Below are 10,849 nucleotides of genomic sequence, written 5' to 3' on the forward strand. Positions count from 1 at the left end.
GTGCCCAAATGTAAACGGATTGTAATTTAATGTTATTGAAAAGGGTAATTTTGATATTTTGAAAATATCATAATACAGTCGAGGGTAACATTTTCCTTAAAATTGAAAATAAACAAACCCTAACCTTAAGCTGTATTTGGTTTCATACAAAGAGCGAAGAATTTTTCAATTTTCATATTAATTAAAAGAGACCACGAGGGCGTGGAGTAGATAAAAAAAATTTGGCTGATGGGGTATGATTTAAGAATTCATAATTTCGATGAATATAACACTAAAAATATTGAAATCGGCCAAACGGTGAAAAATTAGGATATGACTTAGATGATAACGGTGATGATGAAATAGAGTTTTTTTTTTTTGTCAAGATTCTTTGTACACAATAAATGTTGCAACGCTCCACTTGACCGTGTCATTGTCTGGCAAATTAAAGGTTGCAATACAATAAATGTTGCAACCCTCCACTTGACCGTGTCATTGTCTGGCAAATTAAAGGTTGCAATACAATAAAGGTTGCAACCCTTCACTTGACCGTAGCAAATATTGTATACATTCTTGGACCGTAACCACTATTTTTTTATAAGTTTGTTAGATTAGAAGTGAATTCACACTCACGACACTGATGGTATATCCTTTTGCTACATCAGCCAATCTAAATTTATCACAGTAACCCATGTTTCAAGAGACTCCCGATCAGACCGAATTATTGGACTAATTGAATTGGGAATCGGTCATAAGCACTTTGAGTTCAAATTTGGAACTTGAAACCATTCGACCCGGGTTTGGAGCAGACAGTTGGCTGTTTCACTTGGGAACCGGTGACAAAACCATGGTTTTTAAAACTGACTTAGATACCTAACCGGTTAGGGGTTTGGTTATTGGGTTGAACGGTTCGACCGTTCAAATCAAACGGTTGGTCCGTTCTACCAATCAGGTGGGTTTTTATCAAAATCCACGAGAGGTTGTAATTAGTGAAAGCCTTTATGGTATTATTTCTTTTTGGCATCATAGATTTCCCAATCACATGGGTTTGACTAGAATACTAGAAAGACAAGATGTTAGATAAAACCTATAACAAATCAACTAACATCGTAAAAGTAGTAACCAATAGAGATGTATGTGGTCCCTTAAATGTTAAGGCCCATAATTCACATTTATAGTTCATAATATTTACCGATGACTATTCACGGTATGGATACGTATGTCTAATAAGACACAAGTCTGTATCATTTGAAAAGTTTAGAATACAAACATAAAGTCAAGAAATAGTTGAAGAGATGAATTAAAATACTTTGATCAGATTGAAATGGTGAGTATTTCTCTGATTAATTCAGAGACTACTTAAGGACAATGGAATTATATCACAATTGTCTCCTCCTAATACACCATAATTAATTGGTGTCTCAGAAAGAAGCAATCCAACTTTATTAAATATGGTCGAATCACATTTTATCTACTTAAAGTTACCCATATCCTTTTAAGGACACAACTTAGAGATTGTGATTTATATTTTGAATCAGGTTCTAACTAAGTTCCCAAGAGTACTTATGAGCTTTGGACTGTCAAGAAATTAAGTGTTAAACACATTAAGGTATGAGGTTTTTGAACACATGTCAAAAAGACAAGTATAGACAAATTGAAATCCAAAACTAGGCATTGCCTATTTATAGGCTACCTAAAGGATTCTATGAAGTACCTCTTTTATGACACGAGTGTTCTTGATGAAGAGAATTTAGGAATAGTGAGAGACATCCCACAAGTTTCAAATGCCAACACTTAGTTTAAAAGATCTACCTAGGTGTTTAGACCTCCTATTCATTTTGGTTATTATCAAGAAAGTTAATTAACGAAAACCATGGACAGCGAAAAAAACCCCTGAACTTATATGAAAACTATATTAAATATAAACTCCCTAAAGCGGGAAGATGCCATAAATGCCAAATGGGCTCAATGAAAACCATCAAAGTATGGAATCTTATAGACCTACCCCCAAGTTAAAAGCAATTGGTTTCAAGTGAATATACAAAAGGAAAAAAGGCCCTAGTGGAAAGGATGAGACCTACAAAGATCAACTAGTGGCAAAAGGTTACTCTAAAAGAGAAGGAATCGATTATGAGGAGACCATCTTGCCTGTTGTCATGCTAAGTTTTATTACAATACTATTTGCAATAGCTATTGTCAACACAAATTTTGTGTATTTGATTAGCACAAAGTATGGAGACAAATTACAAAAAAAATAATGTATAATAAAAAGAATGTGATGGAATTAAGCATTCTTTGATTTCTACTCGGTGACGTGAGCAACCTTTAATCAACAATCGAATTCAATAAACACGAAGGCCACTGGCATATTTCTTGTACTTCTTGAAGTGTCGATGCAAATTTGCTTGATTTTAATACTTTTGAAGACTTGATGTAATTTCTTTTCACTCAAAGCTTCATACTTAATAGGATGTGAAGGATGCTTCTCCAAGAAGGGCCTTTTTGTAGTGCCTTGATCTTCTTGAGAGAGATTGAATCCAAGTGTATTGTAGAAACTAAGAACTTTTTCCTTCTTTCATTTTTCTTCATCTTTAAATTTTTTGGAGTTTGCAAAAGCTTGTGACTGCTTGCAATCCTCAAGTGTTGATGTGTGAGAACTTCTTTCAATGTGATTGTGAAAAAAACACTATTTCTTTCTAGGCAAGGGGATTTGTAGCCTAGGATTAGGGATCCCACCTCAACCCACTTTGTTAACCAATACCATGTAAGTGGGGTGTTATTGATAAGTTTTGATTACTATAATAAAAACAAATAAATTAATAAAATGTAATAAGATAAATTAAAAACTAATATCCATTTAAAATTAATATAAAACTAATACAAATATCTAAAAATTATAAGTTTTATAATTAATTTTTACTAATACACTTAAATTTCATTGAAAAGTTAAAAATTAATATAATTAATTAAATTTATTAAGGATTAATATAAAGAAAAATTAATAAAAATTTATTAATCTTAAATAAAGTTTAATTAAATTTAAATAAACTTAAATTCTATTTATAAATAGGGAAAATTATAAAAACCTCCATAGGTTTTCTTAACATTCCTATGAACCTATACCCTATATATGTTTTGACCTTACCAAAAATGACCCATATTGTTTTGAAAAAAAAGGTGCAGATATTTTCCTTTCGTTAGCATTCAAAATTGAAACTGTTGATATAATGCATTAATTTTCTTTAGATTCCAAATTTACCCTTAACCAACTTTATTCACAAATAAGTACAAACCAAAAAATATATTTTGGAAAAAAAATTTTACCTAAAAATAATATAAAAATAATTACAAACTACAAAATTTTAAAAGCTAATAAAAAATTTAGCATTAAAATACAAAAACACAATACAAGTTTATCAGTTTATCTAGAGAATAGGAAATTAGCCACTCTCACTAAAATGCAACTTGAATTGCGACTAAATAATCTAGACATCTATATATCTACTAAATTAATGTTATGCCATGTTAGATGACCTCTTTATTGTGCTCCATTCCCTCCAGAAGCCCATGGAGTTTTCACCTAGCATGGCAATCTCCCCTTTTTTACCCCATCGATTTAGTAAGAAAACCCAATAACATTTCTTCATTAGAGTCTCTCTCTCTCTCTCTCTCTCTCTTTGCCAACCCCCTCCTAAAATTTCTACTAAACCATCTCTCCCATCTAAAATTCCTCCTAAAAGACCTATTAATCTATATTACATGCCCAATAAATGATCTAAAAACCAAAAAACGAGGCTAAATTAATTAGGTAGTTAAACTTAATTTGCAAAATATTTTTTTACATTTGAAATAATTACTGATATTATTGAATATTATTCAGTAAATATCCACACCTAAACTATAATTTTTCGTAATTTTGTTAAATTGGAAATTTAATTACTAAAATTTACATGCTGAAAATTACTGATTTTGGTAATTTTACTTCAGAAATTTTTGAAAATTAATTATTGAATTCAATAATTACTAAAAATTTGATAATTAATTAAAATATTAATAAGCACAAATTTATTAATTAAAAATTAATGGTAATTTTTCAATGAAAATTTTATTTCAATAAATATAAATTTACATTTTACATTTTCAATAAATTTGATATTATTGGTAATTTTTAGCAATAAGTAGATATTGATATTTTCACGAATTTTGGTCCATTTATTAATATTTAATTATATTATCAGATTTATTTTTTAGTGGAAAATTAATTTCAATAAATATAAATCTATTTAATTTATTTTCAATAATTTTCATATTTACTATGATTTTTGAGCAATAATTAGTGATTTTGGTTATTTAATGTAAGGTAAAATACAAAATCCTCCCCTAAAGTTTCAATAAGTTTCTAATTAGTGATTTTGGTTATTTAATTTAACACAATAAAAGCATGATTTATACTTTTGTCATAGGATTTGTTTCAAGGGTTAATTACTAAAAATTTCTAATTTTGGTTATTTAATTTAAGGTAAAATACAAAAACCTTCCCTAAAGTTTCTAACAATCATAAAAACATCCCCTTTAGTTTGATTTTAACAAAAACCTCCCCTAGACTTTTACAAAATTTGACAAAAGCCTTCCTTCCGTCACTAACCCTGACGGAAAACACATCAACTTACATAATTGCCCCTCACTAATTGTGAGGGCATCATTAAAATATTTTAAAATTCCAAAATTGCCCTTAGTTAATGGCAGCGATTTTTGATAGATCAATTTCAATCACTTAATGGCAAACAATGAACCCAAGGAACTTACTCGAGGTGCTCCAAATGCACACTTGAGAGGGTTCGTATGTAATTAAAACCTTCTTAGATTGTTGAAGATGATACACAAATTATCGAGGTGGTCTTAGATTTTCATAGACTTGATAACCAAATCATCAACATTGCACCCGACCTTCTTGTGAAGCATTTCATCAAAGATTCGTTGCATTGAGTGTTGGCACATAGAACTGGCATTCTTAAGCCCAAAAGGCATTACTTTATAGTAGTAAATCCCATTTTGAGTTTGGAAGGCTTTGAGCTCTTCATCTTTAGGTGTAATGCAGATTTGATAGTATCCAGATAAAACATCCATGAAAATTAATGCCTCATGTCCTATAGATGCATCTACCATGAGCTAAGTGATAGATAAGGGAAAGACATCCTTTGGGCATGCTTGATTTAGGTATCAAAAGTCAACACATACCCGAATTTGACCATTTTTCTTCCTTACAAGGACAATGCTAACAATCCAAGTTGGATACTTCGCCTCTCATATGAAATTAGTTTCAATAAGCTTGTTGACTTCTACTTCAATTTGTGGAATTAACTCGGGCGGAATCAATGCTATGCTTGTTTAATTGGTCATACCCTGTTCCTAATAGAGAGGTGGTGGAAAATAACCTTAGGGTATAATCCAAGCATTTCCTTATATGTCTAAGCAAAAATGTCCTTACACTCTTGAAGTAGGCGGAGTATTCAGCCTCCACTTCTAGACTTAAAAGTGTATTGATGTAGACTGCTTTAGGTTCCTCTTACTGCAAGGTTCAGCTCCTTCAAGTCATTAAATGTTAGTTAGGTTCCCTCTTCAAAGGTAAGTGGAGTAGGCTCAAGTTCTTCACTTGAAGAAGAGTTTGATGGATATTCATCCACCTCATCAATGGTGATGTGATTAACTGAGACAATGTTTTCATCCTTAATTAACTCTTCACTTTGCTCCTTCATGCCTTGTTCCGAAGAAAGTTAAACTTTGATTAAGAGGATGATGGAGATGTGAGGACAGTAGTCTATTGTCTAACTATCAAGGTCTCATTAGAGGAGACTTCTAAGTTTGCCACCCTCTTCATCTGAGAAGGAACAATACTCTGAGACTCTGACTTTTCTTTTGTAGCAACAATGCACTGTAGGCTTTGGCTTTGTTGTTGGCCTTTTCTCTTCATACTAGCACCCTTAGGCTCAATGCGGGAGAGTATTGAAGTCCTTTTTGATTATGTAGATCATGTTGGAGTAGCTACTTATTCCCCGAGTTTATTGAACAATGATTGCCTTTCACTTGGTTCCTTTTCTTCTTGTCAACCACTTCTACGATAATGTGGTTGGACAATGCATTGAAAAATTTGAGTTGGTGTATTTTGATGGTATCAAGTGAAGTCATTTGTGCTTGTGTAGATAATGCTAGAGTAGCGACTTGTTCCCCAAGTCTATTGAACTTGCCTTTTGCTTGGTTCTCCTAATCAATTAAAGACTAAAGCATGTTGTCTATGCTTCATTTTCTTCTTGTCAGCCACTTCTACGATGATGTAGTTAGACAATGCATTAGTAAATTTGAGTTGGTGGATTCTGATGGTATACTAAACCAACATTTTGCTGAGTGATGTAAGAGTTTCCACTCTCTAATGTTCTTTGTATGTTTTACTTGCCCACTTGCAAGAATTGGCTCAAGGTCCCTTAGTTGGTGATTCTTACCTCCACCATACCCTACCTTTTTAAGGAGCTTTTCAACGTTGGGTCAACCCACCCTTCTTGTTATTGCCCACCTTTACTAGTTGATGAAGTTTTAAAAAATCCCTTTAGTAGTGGTTTAAAGACCAAAGACTTAGACGCCATGGAGATTGGAAGCACAAAATCCTTCTCGAGAACTTAAATGTCACTCCTTGATATTGTTGTAATTCTTAATGTAGCCATTACGTCAAAAGGTAGTTTCCCTTTCCTTCTCTTTGACTTTGGTGTGTAATGTAGTATGAGGGCTGAGTGGTTATTAGGAGAGGATGCCAAAGGTGGAGTTTTTGGCAATGTAACAATTGCATGCTAGTTTTGTAAGGACGTATTGTCATTGCTTGAAGATGAATTTTCTCCTTTGTGCATTATGCCTTCTTTTTCCTTCTAGACCTTCATTGTGGAAAACTTCAATACCGAGATTGGAAGAGCTTCTGATATGACCTTGTCAGTATTGGCATCGACAAAATGTTCTTTAGCTTAGTAATAAGGCTCAATCTTGGTAACCACTTTCCTCTGTGTTCCATTACGGTAGTATTTGAAGCATTGGTGCCATATTTGAAGGAACCACCATTATCTCATGTAACCAAGAACATCTCAAAAGCAATTGGTAGGATGTCTTGGTGATGATAGACATATAGAAGAGTTGAAAATGTCAAGTCTCATATTTCTATCTCGAGGTGCACCATGCCCACAACATGTCTTATTTGATTGAAGCCTTGGATTGTCATCTTGCTTTTTAACAACTCATTATTGTCAATCCCAAGTTGTTTCTTTATAAAGACTAGCATGATGTTGATTGTGAATCCACAATCAATGAGGATGCATGACATCTTTTATTCATGAACATATCCAGCAAAATACAAGTAGGCCTATTCATGGGTCGGGTTGTGTAAGTTTATTGGCATTTTTCCAACCGACCCAACCTGGTCGGTTTACCTAGAAATGAAACCGAAACCAACCTAGTACTAAGTAAAATTGACCCGGTCGGTTTGAATCGGGTTGGGTCGGTTTTGTGGAAGATTCTCTCGATGTGAACGGTAAAGGATTCAAGTCTAAGAAAGCAAAGGCTGGATGCCTGAAAATTAAAAATGATTTGATGGATTAAAACTGATATTTTATATATCAGAAATCTTATATATAATATGTATGTTTTTTAAATAAAGCTGAAATATATATATATATATATATATATATATTTCCACAAATTTATATCTGAAATATATATTAAAACTGAAATATATCAGATATATATATATATAATATCTGAAATATATTATATATATAATATATATCTAAGTCGGTTCGGTTTCGGTTTTCACACATGAAAACCAAAATCAAACCGAACCATCAATTTATGTTTTTTTGTAACCTAAAACCGACCGGTGCTGAAGAAAAACTGGCCAACTCGAGTTGGACCGGACTAGGTTGGTCGGTTTGGTCGGTTTGGGTCTTGTTATGAACAACCCTACATACAAGGGTCTATTATATGGACGGAACCCAAGTTGTTGATCCTCATCTATGAAGGTAATTTTTGCCATGCAATCTGTGTAGTCATCCCTTTCTAGTACTTTGTTTTGGTACTTGTTCGAGAGAATTAGGGTTCTCACCATTTCAAGGCAAACCTTCTGTGGTAGTCAAGTGCTTAGGTGAGGCTTAAGTGGGATGGCACTTCCTCTAACTACTTTGTTTCTTCTTTATCACACATGGGGTGATCTTGAAGAAGTCTGGTCATGTCTTATTCCTCGTCAGATGAAGCTTTTTCTATTGATAGTGATGTCTCTTCTTCATCAACTATCACCAAATATGTCGCTACACACTCTTCTAGAAAGAGTTCTTTAGGCATGAATTCCCAAAGAGTTATTGGAGTTGGATGAAGTTATTGAAGCACTTCCTCCTCACTAGATGGTGATATTCAAGGTGCTTTCTTCTTTGCCACCTTCTTGGATGTATTGTGTACTCACCTCTTACTAGTCAACATTGATATAGTTGATGCTAGGATGATAGGATGAGGAGACTTGTTCTTATGTCGAGAGACAACGGTCCACCCGACCTCATCTTGAGGAGATGTTTCAAAGTCACTAGAGTATATGAAGATAGTTTTGCCCCCCAATCGAAGTGAATCTTTCAAGTTGGTGTTGAGGGTCCAGTTACCTTGCCCCTAGTGTCCATAACTTGAGGAGAATCCATCGAGTATTGTTGTGGTGTTAACTTCCCTTTTATAGGTCCAAAGTTCCTTGAAGTCAAAATGCTTACTATAGCTTAAGTAGAAGAGGAAGAACTTATGAAGAATGATACTGGTTGTCAAGAGACCCAAAAGTCATATGATGACATTAGTAGTAAAGAAATTGTCACCAATGTCTAACTCAATCTTTCCTTATTCTACAAGATGGAGTATTTTGTCCTTCAAGACAAAATATTTTTCAATTGGATGACTTATCATTCGATGCTACTAGAATGCTTGGGTGGTAGAAGCTCAATCAACTTTGCTTGGAGTAGCTGGCTGAGCATTTTTGGAACGTTAGAGTTAGGAAATATAGATACTCCTATTCTAGCTTCTATAGAGTAGTTAGCTGAGCACCTCCGTCTTCTTTTTGTTGGAGATCTTAACTGGTGTAGTAGTAGTAGTCATGACTTTCTTTCTTTAGAGGAGGTAAAGGTCTTAGGATCCTTCTTGGCTTCCTTCTTAGATTCTTTCTTTTCATGTAGTTGAAGATTCCCGTGTTTGGCATTCTAGAACACCAAGTCATGAGCTCAATTAGCCATCTCTTCTAAAGTGGTAGGCATATTCCTTTTGAAACTGTAGAGTATACCCTAATGCATCATTGGGACACTTGTTTATGGTAGAGGATTGACTAATTTGTTCATTGCACTGAAGGGTGAGGTTTTTCCACCGCTTGTTGTAGTCGATGATGAACTCATTCTTTCTTTCCCCTGTAGTAGAGACTTTTGGAAGTCTAACCATTTGATGTGTATAGTAGAAGCAAGTAGGAATTCTCTCTCATTCTAGTCCCAATTGTCAATAAAACATGGTTGGTGGTCAATATACTAGTTAAATGTCGTGGACTTGAGGGAGCGAACAAACTTCTTCACTATTTGGTTGCCATAAGTTCCCGTGTTACAAGTCTCGATGAAGTGGGCTATGTGTTGCTTTGGATTGCCCTTCTCATTGAACTACTAGAACTTAGGTAGTTGGTAGTTGATCAACATAAGTATCTCATCAATGCAACAAGTGTATGGTTTTTCATACATAAAGGTGGTCTATGGGACTCCTCCATATTGAGACCTTATGGAGGAGTCATGTGATATTGCAAAAGTGCGGTCGAAGTGTTGCATGGCCACTTTGAGTCTGATATTGCATGGCATGAAACCCCACAAAGATCTCACACAAGTCCATAAGGGTTCGACCGCACTTCTAAAAGAAATTAGGCCAAATTCACTACTCAAGGTAGTGAACCCCTAAGCCAATCAAGATGGCCTCAGTTTAGAACCAACATTTACACCTAAATGATCATTGGATTCAGCTACTCTATGAAGACTCAAGGATAAAGGACTTATGTGAGATAAAGCCCATTAACTAATTAGCCCTATAATGATCTCTTACACTTAATCACTCGGCCCATAATGATCACAACTCTGCCTGACAAGGAAGGACCTCTCCCTTGGCTGTAAAGTGTAATGTCACTCTCTGCTCAGATGGATCCTGGGATTAAAACCTTTTGCAAACATTTTTTCATAAAAAATAGTATAACATATAAATACATTTTGCAAAACCAAATTTTAAACAAAAGTGAAATCCACTACCAATAGTTTAAGTTTCCATCAAAGAGAGTGTAAACCCTAGTATTCACTTTGTCCAACAAAGGGGCCAATCCTATCAATATGATCATCCACTCATGTGAATTCTTAGATTACCCCAACATACCTAGGTATTTGACCCTTGATAGATCTTACTAGTTGGCATATCAAAGATAGCCCAATCAAACACCTAGAGCAATACCATAATCAAGTCTGGGGTTATGTGTGATTTTCCAGTTTGGCCCATCTATCTCTAAGGTCTAGAGCATAACTAGAAATTAGTGCAAGTTCAGTGCTTTTGATAAACACCCACTAACTGTACTTGGGGTCAAGCCATAGAAACTGAGACAAACTGCTTGAACTGTTTGATAGCGCACTAGTGTCAGCCCTATGAGGATAAACTCTCAAAGTCTATCCAATGGCTGAGAACATTCTAAACTAACATAAGTCTGCTAAGTGTCTAGTTTAAGAGGTAATACAGAGAAAACACATCAATATGAATATGAAATAACAATGTACTTTATTCATTAACAAATCAATGTTTA

This window comes from Nelumbo nucifera, chromosome 1 (assembly GCF_055504915.1).
Source record: "Nelumbo nucifera cultivar China Antique chromosome 1, China Antique-T2T, whole genome shotgun sequence".
NCBI lineage: Eukaryota > Viridiplantae > Streptophyta > Magnoliopsida > Proteales > Nelumbonaceae > Nelumbo > Nelumbo nucifera.